Raw genomic sequence first — 12,158 nt, 5'->3', positions numbered from 1 at the left:
GAAATCCATGCCAATACACACCATATTTGAACTTTTGAAAACTAAAGACAAAAAAAAATCTTAAAAGTAATTGAGAAAAACAAAATATTACTTTCAGAGAAACACTAATTCAAATGGCAGTGGGTTTTTTCATTGGAAACTATGGCAATGAGAAGGAGGTAGCACACTATTTTTCAAGTAGTACTAGAAGAAAAGTTCTGCCAACCATGAATTCTATATCTAGCAAAACAACAAAAAAAACAAAAAGTAAAAAACAAACAAACAAAAAATCCTTAAGTAAAGAAGGATTTGAAACAAAGATATTCTGAAGTGAAGAAAAACTAGTGATTTGTTAGCAGCAAGCCAATCCTTAAAGAATGGCTAAATGAAATTATCTTAACGAAAAGGGAATGATAACAGAAGAAGGCCTGGAACATCAGAAAACAAAAAATTATATTGGTAAAAACAGGAAGTGGGATCGCAAACCAAGGAGTCTGGTGGCCACAGGTAAGGACTAAGAAGGTACTCAGAACGTTCTCCCGTCAAACCCATGCCACTGTCCCTGGATGTCACCTCCCGAGAAAAGTCATGGAACCATGTGGAATATGGAGAAACACCTATTTAAATTGAAGTTTGCAGCAAAAATAATAATAGTAATAATAATAATAGGAATGCCAAGATATGTGATAAAGAAGAAAAGGCTGAAAAGGTCAAGATTAAAAAGCCATTCAGAAAGGCAAATACAGAATTTGCAAGATAACTGCTACAAATGTAATCCGTCAGAAGAGCCAAGCAGTTAATTTCTTGAGAATGAGTGCTAGGGTTGATGTTATGGCAGCCAGAGTTCAAACTGCAGTAACAATGGGTAAGGTAACCAAGTCCATGAAAGGTGTAGTTAAGTCTATGGATGTTACACTGAGGTGTGTGAACCTTGAAAAGATTTCTGTCCTTATGGACAAATTTGAACACTGATTTGAAAAACTGGATCTTCAAACACAACAAATGGAAGACACAATGAGTAGCACTACAATCCTAACAACACCACAAAACCAAGTGGATATGCTGCTTCAGGAAATGGCAGATGAAGTTGACCTTGATTTCAATATGGAACTACCACAGGGACAGACAGGATCTGTTGGCACAAGTTGCTTCCATGGAACAGGATAAACTACCACAGAAACTTGCTCGCCTATGTGATCAAATGTAATTTAAAGAACTGGTCCTTTTGTTTACGTCACCTGCTTTCTGAAATATTTTGTGTATATATAGATAAGTTGCACTTCAATTACACTAAGAACACCATATATTAGAGCATGCTTAAACACTATTTATATATAATGCTTTCTTTTGCCATGGTGTACTTTCCAATACTTTAAGAAATTCCAGAGAGTTTCCACCTTGACATATTTTACAGTTTTGTATATTATGTTGAAAAGTGTAGGGACATTTTTATTTGTAGATGTCTTAGCTTGTATATGAAACATCTTCCTCAAAAATCACATCAAAAATCTAGCACAAAAATACTACAGAAATAAAGTACTTTATACTGAAAAAATAATAATATTGGTTTGGGTAAAAGTAGAACTAAGTGTAATAAACTATCATTTTCATGATTTTCTTAAATATATGTAATGTTTGAAACAGAAATTTTAACACCATCTGTTATGGTGTTCAGTCTATTTGGAGGAAATATTTAAGACAAATTAATTTCAAAATTGGAGAGGGTCAAAGTACATAAATAGAAGTAAGGTTTACGTATATCACACAAAGTGGTAAAATGTCAGTACTTGTAGATCATGATGAGTGACGTATATATGCCATACTAATGAGGATAACCATCTAGAAAACCACATAAAACTATGTACTCTGAAACACTCTACATAAAACATTGAAAAATGTTCATGCAACTCATAGGAAGGCAAGAAAAGAAAACTAAAGAAACAATTAAAAAGTAAAGTACAGAATTGCACACCTGAATTTGTGTAACTTACTAACAATTGTCACCCCGATAAACTTTAATTTAAAAAAAGTAAAGTAAAAATCAAGCAATCAGCTGACATCTATGAGACCTAATAAATCAATAATCACATTACATGTAAATGATTTAAATGTACCAGTTAAAATAAATTAGCAGAGTGGATAAACAAAAACTAAACAAAACAATCTTTTACAAGAAACTCACTTCAACTACAATGAAATAAATAGATTTAAAGCAAAAGGATTAAAAAATAGTTACCATGATGCAAACATTAATAAAAAGTAAAAGTATACTATCAGACAAAGTAGGCATTAGAGCAAAGAGAATAATTAGAGACAAAGAGGAAGGTCACTTAATAACAAAAGATCAATCCATCATGAAGATGTAGCCATTCTAATTGTGTGCCCACTGAACAATACAAATACATGAATCAAAATTCATGAAACTAAAACTGAAAGAGATGAAATAAGAAATACACAAATACAGAATTATGATTGTGCACATCAACATTCCACTCTCTGCAATTGATAGAAAATGAGTAAAAATAAAAATAAATGAACAAGACAATTAACAAACAGGATCTGTCTGATATATGTAGAATGCTGCACCCAACAACACTAAAATAGACATTTTTCTCCATTGCCCACAGAACATTCATAAAGGTAGTCCATATCATGGACTATAGAAAAGAAATTCAGCAAATTTAAAATAACTGAAATCATACAGTGTGTTCTATAACCAAAGTGAAATCAAATTAAGACAATAACAAGAAAATCTGCAAACATTTGGTAAGTTAAAAACACACTTTTAGTTAATCTGTTGACCAAAAAGGAAGTGTCAATGAAATAAAAAGAATACATAGGACTAAATAACAATAAAAATCTAATATATCAATATATGTGAGATGCCTCTAAAACAGTTCTAACAGGGAAATTTATACTACTAAATTCTTACATTAGAAAAGAGGAAATGTATCCAATACATAATCTGTGATCTTACATTGAGAAACAACAACAAAACATAGCAAAATAAACCCAAAGCAAACAAAAGTAAGGAAATAATAAAGAATGGAAATCAATAAAATTAAAACAGGAAAATAATAGGAAAAGATAAAAGAAACAAATGACAACTTCTTCAAAAAAAAATCAATAGATGTGATTAACTTCTAGCAAGACTAACAAAAACACAAAAGAGAGAGAGAAAAGACATAAATTACCAATGTAAAGAACGAGACAGTGGAAATACCACTGAAGATCCTGCAGCCATTAAAAAGATAATCAAGTAATACCACGAACAATTTTATACTCATAAATTCAACAACTGAGAAGAAATGAACCAATTGCTTGAGAAGTACAAAGTACCAAAACTCAAGCAAAATAAAATAAACAGAAGAGATCAGGTGTACTCAAGGTGGTGGTATGACCATAGACAAGGATAGATCAAAAGATACATAGAGACAAATGAGAATGACAATACTACATATTAAAATTTTGGATGCAGCAAAAGCAGTAATCAGAGGGATTATATCGTTACGGGCCTACCTCAAAAACAAGTAAAATCCTAAATAAACAACCTAAAATTACATCTAAAAGAACTTGGTAAAGAACAAATGAAACCCAAAGTCAGCAGAAGGAAGGAAATACTACAAATTAGAGTAAAATTTAATGAAACAGAGAACAAAGAGACAATAGAAAAAATTAATGAAACAAAAAGCTGGTTCTTTGAAAAGATTAGTAAAATTAGACAAACCTCTGCCTAGCCTCACTAAGGAAAAAATGGAAAAGACTCAAACAAAATCAGAAATGAAAGAGAAGTTATGACACATGCCATAGAAATACAAAGGATCGCACAAGAATACTATTAAAGACTATATGCCACCAAATTCAATAACATAGAAGAAATGGACAGATTCTTAGAAATATACATGTATAACCTTCTTAGACTGAATCACAAAAAACTGGATAACCTATATAGACTGACAACAGTAAGGAAATTGACACAGTCATCCAAAATTTCCCAAAGAGTAAAACTCCAGGACCCGATGGCTTTAATAGTGAATTCTACCAAATGTTCAAGGAAGATTTAATACTTATCATTCTCAAATTCTTTCAAAAAATTGAAGAATATGCAACACTTCCTACTTCAGTTTATGAGGCCAACATGACCCTGATACCAAATCCTGACAAGGATAACACAAAAATAAAGAAAACTACAGACTAATATCTCCGATGAATACTAATACAAAAATCTTAAACAAAATACTAGCAAGTTGAATACAACATTAAAAAGATAACATATCATGATTAAGGGAGGTTCATCCAAGGGTGCAAGGATGAGTCAACATATGCAATTCAATAATGTGATAAACAACATTAGCAAAATAAATAAAAATTATATTGTATGATCATATCAATAGATGGAGAACAAGCATTTGACAAGATACGACATCCATTTAATCAATAAAACACTTAATAAAATGGGTATAGAAGGGAAAGTACCTCAACGTAATAAAGGCCATATATGACAAACCCTTAGCTAATATCATAATGATGACAAACAGAAAGCTTTTCCTCTAAAATCATGAACAAGACAAGGATGCTCACTCTGATCACCATTATTCAATGTAGTACTGGAAGTGCCAGCCAAAGCAATCAGGCGAGAGAAAGAAATAAAAGGCATTTAAATTTGGAATGAAGCAGTCAAATTGTCACTTTTTGCAGAGGACAATTCCTTATATAGAAAAATCCTAAAGACTTCACCAAAAAAAAAAAAAAAAATTACACGCAATAAACAAATATAATAAAGTGGCAGGAAACAAAATCAACATACAAAAGCCCATTGCATACCTATATGCTAATAATAAAATTTCAGAAAAAGAAATGAGAAAAAAACACAATTCCTTTTGCAATTGCAACTGAAAGAATAAAATAACTATGAATAAACTTAATAATTTGAAGGAACTATACACTGAAATCTATAAGATGCTATTAAAAAAAATTGAAGAAGACGCAAAGAAATGAGAAGATAGTCCACATTCATGGATTGGAAGAATATACATAGTTAAGGGGGGAGGGGTAGAAAAAGAGGGTAAAGGGGTTCAAATATATGGTGATGGAAGGAGAACTCACTCTGGGTGGTGAACACACAATGCAATATATAGATGATGTATTAAAGAAATATGTACTTGAACCTATATAATTTTACTAACCAATGTCACCTCAATAAATTTAATAAATAAAAAACTAAGTAAGAAATATATAGGGGCAGCCAGATGGCTCAGTTGGTCAGAGTGCGAGCTCTCAACAAGGTTGCCGATTCGATTTCCATGTGGGATGGTAAGCTGCATCCCCGGCAACTAAAGATTGAAACCAGCAACTGGATTTGGAACTGAGCTGCGCCTTCCACAACTAGATTGAAGGACAACGACTTGGAGTGGGTGGGCTCTGGAGAAACACACTGTTCCCCAATAAAATTAAAATAAAAAAGAAATATATAATGGCCATATTACCTAAAGCAATATACAGATTTAATGCAATCCCCATCGAAATCCAAATGAAAGTTTTTTAAAAATAGAACAAAATATAATTAGATTTATATGGAATCACAAAAGACCAAAAATAGCCAAAGCAATCCCGAAAAAAAAGGACAAGGCTGAAGACATCACACCCCCTGATTTCAAATTATACTACAAAGCAACAATAATCAAAACAGCATGGTATTAGCAGAAAAACAGACACACAGACCAATGAATCGGAATTGAGACCCCAGAAATAAACCCACATATATATGGGCAAATAATTTTTGACAAAGGAGCCAAAAACATACAATGGAGAAAAGAAAGCCTCTTCAATAAATGGTACTGGGAGAATTGGAAAGCCACATGTAAAAGAATGAACTAGAATGCTATCTGTCATCATATACCAAAATTAACTCAAAATGGATCAAATACCTAAACATAAGATCTGAAACAATAAATTTCATAGAAGAAAGCAGACGTACTGAACTTATGGACCTTATGTTTAGATAGGACTTGATGAATTTGACCTCAAATGCAAGGAAAGTAAAAGCAAAAAGAAATGAATGGGACTATATCATATTAAAAAGTTTCTGCACAGCAAAAGAAACCTTCAACAAAACAAAGAGGCAATCAAACGAATGGGAGAAGATATCTGCAAACAGCACCTCCAATAGAGGCTAATGTCCAAAATATCAAAAGAACTCATACAATTCAACAAGAAAACAAACAATCTAATTTAAAAATGGGCAGAAGTCCTGAACAAACTATTCTCTCAAGAAGATATACAAACAGCCAATAGATATATGAAAAGATGCTCAACTTCACTAGCTATCAGGGAAATGCAAATCAAAACCACAATGAGATACCACCTCCCACCTGTTAGGATGGCCATAGTCAACAAGAAAACTAATAACAAGTGTTGGAGAGGTTGTGAAGAAAAAGGAACCCTTATACGCTGCTGGTAGGAATGCAAGTTGGTATAGCCATTATAGAAAACAGTATGGAGGGTCCTCCAAAAATTAAGAATAGAATTATCATATGACTCAGCAATCCCTCTTTTAGGTATCTACCCCAAAAATCCAAAAACCTTTATTCATAAAAATATACGTCTGAACCCTTATAGACCTTGGGTTCAAAGAGCATTTTACGAATTTGACTCCAAAGGCAAGGGAAGTAAAAGCTAAAATAAATGAATGGGACTATATGAAACTTTAAAGCTTCTGCACAGCAAAAGAAACCATCAACAAAATACAGAGGCAACCAACTGAATGGGAGAAGATTTTTGCAAACAGTGCCTCCGATAAGGGATATTAATCCAAAATATACAAGGAACTCATGAAACTCAACAACAAAAAAACAAACAACTGAATTGAAAAACGGGCAGACAACCTGAAGAGATATTTCTCCAAAGAGGACATACAAATGGCAAATAGACATATGAAAAAATGCTCAACATCACTAATCATCAGAGAAATGCAAATAAAAACCACAATGAGATATCACCTCACCCCAGTCAGAATGGCTATCATCAACAAGACAAATAGTAACAAGTGTTGGAGAGGCTGTGGAGAAAAAGAAACCCTCATACACTGTTGGTGGGAATGCAGACTGGTGCAGCCGCTATGGAAGGCAGTGTGGAGGTTCCTCAAAAAATTACAAATAGAATTACCATATGACCCAGCAATCCCTCTCCTGGGTATCTACCCAAAAAATCTGAAAACATTTATCCATAAAAACACGTGTGCTCCAATGTTCATTGCAGCTTTGTTCACGGTGGCCAAGACATGGAAACAACCAAAATGTCCTTCGATAGATGAATGGATAAAGAAGTTGTGATATACATACACAATGGAATACTATTCGGCAGTAAGAAAAGATGATATAGGACTATTTGTGACAACATGGATGGATCTTGAGAGTATAATGCTAAGCGAAATAAGTCAGACAGAAAAAGCAGAGAACCATATGATTTCACTGATATGTGGTATATAAACCAAAAACAACAAAAGAACAAGACAAACAAATGAGAAACAAAAACTCATAGACATAGACAATAGTTTAGTGGTTACCAGAGGGTAAGGGAGGTGGGGGGTGGGAGATGAGGGTAAGGGGGATCAAATATATGGTGATGGAAGGAGAACTGACTCTGGGTGGTGAACACACAATGGGATTTATAGATGATGTAATACAGAATTGTATACCTGAAATCTATGTAATTTTACTAACAATTGTCACCCCAGTAAGTTTAAAAAAAAAAGATATGTGTACCCTTATGCTCATTTCACCATTATTCACAGTGGCCAAGACATGGAAACAACCAAAGTGTATTTTGACAGATGACTGGATAAAAGATATGTGGTACATATATACAAGGGAATATTACTCAGTAAAGATGAAATACAGCCATTTGTGACAACATGGATGGAACGTGATAATATCATGCTAAGTGAAATAAGTCAGACAGATAATGCTGACAGCCATATGATTTCACTCATAGTTGGGATATAAAACTGAAAGCAACAAATGAATAAGACAAACAAAAAAATCATAGATACAGACAACAGTTTAGTGGTTACCAGAGGGTAAGGGGGAGAGCGGTGGTAGAAGTGGGTAAAGGGGATCAAATATATGGTGATGGAAGGAGAACTGACTCTGGGTTGTGAACACACAATGCAATATACCGATGATGTGTTATAGAATGGTACACTTGGAACCCATATAATTTTATTAACCAACGTAATACCAATAAATTTAATAAAATTAAAAAGTGAAATAGATAATCTGAATAGTCCTATAACCATTACATAAATTGAATTTATAATTATATGTTTCCCTCAACAAAATCCCTAAGCATAGATGGTTTCACTGGAGAGTTGTACAAAAGATTTAGAGAAAAATTTAACTGTAGTTTTATACAATATATTTCATAAAATAAAAGCTGAAGAAACACTTTCTAATTGGTTTTATGAGGTTATTATTATATGGATAGCAAAACTAAATAAAGACAGTACTAAAAAAGGAAACCTTTAGAAAAATATCCCTCCTCAACAGTAATACAAAAATATTCAACAAAATATTAGCAAATTAAATCCACCAATGTTCAAAAAGAACTATACAGAGTTATCTACCATGACCAAGTGGGATTTATTCCAGGTATGCAAGTCCGATTCAACATTCAAAAATTAATTAATCCTCCCTATCAACAATCTAAAAAAGGAAAGCCATGTGATCTAACCAATTGATATAGATATTTCACCAAAAAGGAAATACAGATCGCAACATAAGAAAAACATTTGTTAAACCTAACATGAACTCATGATAAAATCTCTCAGCAAACCCTGAATAGATGGTGTTTCCTCAATTGATAAATATTATCTAAAAAAACCCCTAAAAAACAAAACAACAGCCCCAAAACAAAAAAACCTATAACTAAGACAATTAATAGTGAAAGACTGGATGATTTCCCCTAAGATTAGAAACAAAGTAAGTACTATGTCTTCTTTTACTACTGCTACTCAATATAATATTGGAAATCTAGCCACTGCAATAAGGCATATGGCTTATTGCCCAGGAAACAATAGGCATACAGGTTGGAAAGGAAGAAATAAAACTGTCCTATTAAAGATAATATGATTTTTATACCCCCCACCCAAACAAAAGAAAACAAACAAAAAACAAACAAACAAGGAATGTACCAAAACTTCCTAGAATTAATAAGTATTTTCAGCATGGTTGTAGGATCAATACACACACATATTAAAAAAGTGTAATTTGTATTTCTGTATATCAATGACATTGTGAAAACCAAGACCAAAACACAGTACTATTTACAATCACTGCAAAGATAAATGAAATCATTAGGTATAAAATTGCCAAAACATGCATAGAATCTTTGTACTGAAAATTATAAAATGCTGATGAAGTAAATTAAAATAGATTAAATAAATAGACATACCATGTTTGCAATTAATTTGGATGACTAAATATAGTAGTAGAGATGTCAATCATTCCCAAATTGATCTATAGATTTAATGCAACTTTTAGCAAAATGCTAGCACGGTTTTTTTTGTAGGTAGGAACAAACTTATTTACATTGTTTTTTTTTTTAATTTAATTTTATTTATTTATTTATTTTAACTTATTGGGGTGACAATTGTTAGTAAAATTACATAGATTTCAGGTGTACAATTCTGTATCACATCATCTATAAATTACATTGTGTGTTCACCACCCGGAGTCAGTTCTCCTTCCATCACCATATATTTGATCCCCCTTACCCTCATCTCCCACCCCCAACCCCCGTTACCCTCTGAAGCTGAACAATAATGAATGCCAACTATAATATTATATATATATATATATATATACATATATATATATATGTATATATAGGTATGTATACATTTACAATAGGCAGAGTACAGCATTGGGAGTGGAGATAGTGGAAATGGGATGGCTCGGTGTGATGTGGATGGGGGGCGGGGGGTCCACAGTGTGAGGGATATAAATGATAAACGTCTAAGTAAAAAACAAAACAAAACAAAAACAAAAACAAAAACTCATAGCTACAGACAATTATTTACAATTTTTATGAAAAGAATACAATGTAGAATTGATATGTGAAGAGAATATAATGGGAGAAATTATTCCATCTGATATTAAGGCTTACTACATAGTTGCTATAGTCAAGAGGCTATAGTCAAGACAGTGTGCCATTTGTGTAGTGATAGACCCATATATCAAAGAAACAGAATAGAGAACCTAGAAATTGACCCACATAAATATGCTCAATGGATTTTTGACAAAGGTGCAAAAGCAATTCAATGGAGAAAAATAACCTTTTCAACAAATAGTGCTGGAGCAATCAATTAAAATCCATAGGCAAAAAATTAACCTTGACCTAAATCTCACACCTAATTTAAAAATTTTCTCAAATGAATAACACATATAAATGTAAGTTATGAAACTGTAAAACTTTTAGAAACAAAACTTTGGAAACAATCTTTGGCTGTAAGGCTGGGGAAAGAGTTCTTAGACATGACACCAAAAACATGATCCATAGAAGGGAAAATTAACATATTGGACCATCAAAATTAACAACTTTCACTCTGGGAAACACCTGTGAAGAGGGTAAAAATATAAGTTACAAACTGGGAGAAAATATATGCATACTACATATGCAGCTGAGGACTAGTATCTAGCATATATATATATATATATATATATATATATATATATATATATATATATATATTTATATATATATAAAACACTCAAAACTCAAAAGTAAAAAAAAAAGAAATGTGATTAGAAAATGGGCAAAAAACACAAACATGTTTCACCAAAAAGGATGGACAGATGGCAAATGAGCACATAAAAGCATGTTAAACATCATTATCTGTATTAGGGTTCTACAGAGAAGCAGAACCAATACAATGTGTGTGTGTGTATATGTATATAATATGTATGTATGTATATAATATGTATATAAAATGAATATATGTATATACATATATATGTATATATGAAGAGTAAGAGACAGAGAAGAGAGACAGAGAGAGAGAGAGACAGAGAGAGAGAGAGACAGAGAGAGAGAGACAGAGAGACAGAGAGACAGAGACAGAGAGAGAGAATTATTTTAAATAATTGGCTGCCAAGTCCAAAATTGGCAGTGTGGGCCAAGAGGCAGGAGACTCATGGAAAGGCCAATGTTTCAGATGCAATTTGAAATCTGTCTGCTGGAAGAATACCTTTTTGCTCTGGGGAAATCAGTCTTTGCTTTATTAAGATCTTCAACTGATTGGATGAGTCTCACCCACATTATGGAGGGAATTCTGCTTTAGTCAAAGTACACTGATTTAAATGTTAATCTCATCAATAAAGAAAAATCAACCCTCATAGAGATATCCAGAATAATGTCTGACCAAATATCTGGGCTCCATGGTCCAGCCAAGTTGACACATAAAACTAACCATCTTATTACCTACAAGGGAAATGACAATTAATACCACAATTTGATATCAATACATAGCTATCAGAATGGGTAAAATAAAAAATAATGGCAGCACCAAGTGCTGGCCAGGATTCAGAGAAACTGGACCACTCACATTGTTGATAGTAAAGTAAAATGATATAGCCACTCTACAACACAGTTTACCATTTTATTATAATGCTAAACATGCGATTACTATTTGATCCAGAAATTGCACTCTTGAACATTCATCCTAGATAAAAGAAAATTTTGTTCACACAAAAATCTGTACCCAAATGTTAGAGAAGCTTTATCCATAATAAGAAACAAAAACTGGAAACTACATCAGAAGTCCTTGAAAAGGTGAATATTATAAACAAATATGTTGTATAGACTTATCATGGAATACTATTTAGCAGTAAAAAAGTAATGAACTATTGATACACACAGCAACTTGGTTGAATTTCCAGGGATATTCTGAGTGAAAAAATCCAATTCAACAAGATTATGTACTGTATGATTCCATTTGTATAACATTTTTGAAAAGACAGTGCTTTAGAAATGAAGAATAGATTAGTGGTTGCCAGCGATTAAAGAAGGAGGTGCATGTAATTATAGAAAGGCAACATGAGGGATGCTTGTAAAGATGGAACTCTTCTGGAACTTAACCTTAGTGGAAATACACTTATTTACATGTTATACAATAATATTGC

The 12,158-nt window shown here is 32.6% G+C and overlaps 1 pseudogene; it reads left to right on the top strand.

Annotated features, from left to right (window-relative positions):
- The first annotated feature begins 575 nt into the window (after positions 1–575).
- LOC117029297 (charged multivesicular body protein 1b-2-like) lies at positions 576–1,186 on the top strand (annotated as a pseudogene).
- The last annotated feature ends 10,972 nt before the right edge of the window (positions 1,187–12,158 follow it).

This window comes from Rhinolophus ferrumequinum, chromosome X (genome assembly GCF_004115265.2).
Source record: "Rhinolophus ferrumequinum isolate MPI-CBG mRhiFer1 chromosome X, mRhiFer1_v1.p, whole genome shotgun sequence".
Classification (NCBI taxonomy): Eukaryota; Metazoa; Chordata; class Mammalia; order Chiroptera; family Rhinolophidae; genus Rhinolophus; species Rhinolophus ferrumequinum.
This window is presented reverse-complemented; position numbering and strand designations above follow the sequence as displayed.